The following is a 1750-nucleotide window of genomic DNA, read 5'->3' as shown; positions in this document are numbered from 1 at the left end:
GGAAGAGAAAAAAATCTCCCAGGACTAATCAGTAGCCGAATGAAACGGTCACAGACCCTTTCAGGAATCTGATAAATGCTTAAAAAAATAAAATAAAAAATAAACGCTAGTAACACACTTCTGCATAAAGTTTTCTTAGGGGGAACAGAGGTAGGGGCGTCGTGGACCACCTGAAGCCAGTCCACGGACTCGTAGGGTTTCGAGGTTAAGTAGCCGCCTGCCGCCACGGGGCGGTATCACTAACCCGACAAACATATTAAGAGTAAACTGTGCGCACAGAGTGGATTGGAAGACACCTGAAACCAGAATGATTACTTAATACACCTTTCGGTTTGACTTCTGGGGACTGGCGCCCATGGAAAGCTTGGAAAGCTTGGAGAAAACACGGACAAGTGGAGCTTTCCGGCGGATCTGGAGTCAGACCGGGCGGCGGCAAAGCAGCTGTTCTGCGCCTGCGCCGAACTTCGCGCATGCTCAGTACCGAGGAAGGTTTAGTCTGCAGCCACTGAAGACCTATCCCCGGAGGGTAAGCGCTGTGCTGGACGCTGCGGGGGACCTGTTGCTTGGTAACGCTTTTTTGGTTACCCCTGAAGTCTCTTTCGTCTGACTTGGTGCCAGTCTTGTCACTGTGAGTAATTTTCTCTCCTGCGGGGAAGCGCAAGGGCCTTAGGCAGATTTGAGTAGTTGATTGGTCCCCTAACTCCACCCCTCTGCACAGATATGAAGAGATTCAAAGGATTTATGTTAAAAAAAAAATTACGCGAATCAGAGTACTTCTCCAGATATTCCGATATCGGACCTAGATTCTTGAGTGTCAGCATTTTGATTGTTTACCTGTACTATTATTTTCGTGCCCCGGGGTCTTTTTATGGCCATATGTTGTTGAAATAACAAGGCAGACTTAGACGGTGGGTTCTTTAGTGCATCCAAATTTAGAGACTGTCTTACACCTAAAATTAAATTTCGTTAAAATAGCAGACATTCTTCCTACTGCCTTTTCTGGTTGTAGACTTGCTTTATTTATTTAGATTCCCTGAAAATGTGATTGCTAGTTTAAAAGATGTGTACATTTTACTGTTAATAAGATTTTCAAAAGAGCGGTTTCACCACTTTACATCCTTGCTAATAATGCTCAGGAGGATCTTCCCTCACACTCCAGCCAACACTGGGCAAACTTACTTATCTATGGCAGTCTTACATATGAACAATCATTACTCATTGTTTTAGATTGCATTTCTTTCATAATTAGTGAAATTGAGCATTTCACGATTTAATGGCCTTTGCTTTTATTTTTCTAAGTATTGCCTATTGGCCTCACTTGCACATTTTTCTGTTGAATCACTCATCTTTTACATGTTGATATATGTAAGCCCCTTATGTAACAAAAATTAGCACATTTGTCTAGTATGTGATACAAATTTTTGTTATCATTTTGTCACTCATCTGTTTGCTTTGTTTATTGTATTTTGGCTATATAGACATTTTAATTTTTATGCCTTCAGATTTATCAATATATAATGGATTCTTGGTTTTAGTCATGTTTAAAAGTGCTTTTCCAAATTTATAAAACATTTCACTCATGTTTTATCCCCATACTTGAATAGTTTCATTCTTTACTTTTAAAATCATGCGTTGATCTGGAATATACATTGATATAAAGAAGACAAAAAGATTCCAACACTTTTTTATTTTATTTTTTTTTTAACATCTTTATTGGAGTATAATTGCTTTACAATGGTGTGTCAGTTTC

The 1750-nt window shown here is 39.5% G+C and overlaps 1 protein-coding gene across 3 annotated transcripts in view; it reads left to right on the top strand.

Annotated features, from left to right (window-relative positions):
- The first annotated feature begins 492 nt into the window (after positions 1-492).
- BPNT1 (3'(2'), 5'-bisphosphate nucleotidase 1) overlaps positions 493-1750 on the top strand; it is a 26062-nt gene continuing 24804 nt past the window's right edge. For all 3 annotated transcript variants that reach the window (XM_024130696.2, XM_055084024.1, XM_055084025.1), the window contains exon 1: positions 493-628. The gene's annotated coding sequence lies outside the window, so the exon portion shown is untranslated. The remainder of the gene's footprint in view (positions 629-1750) is intronic.

The sequence above is a fragment of the Physeter macrocephalus genome, chromosome 4 (genome assembly GCF_002837175.3).
Source record: "Physeter macrocephalus isolate SW-GA chromosome 4, ASM283717v5, whole genome shotgun sequence".
Classification (NCBI taxonomy): Eukaryota; Metazoa; Chordata; class Mammalia; order Artiodactyla; family Physeteridae; genus Physeter; species Physeter macrocephalus.
Note: the sequence above shows the minus strand (reverse complement) of the source record. Positions and strands in the feature narration are given on the sequence as shown.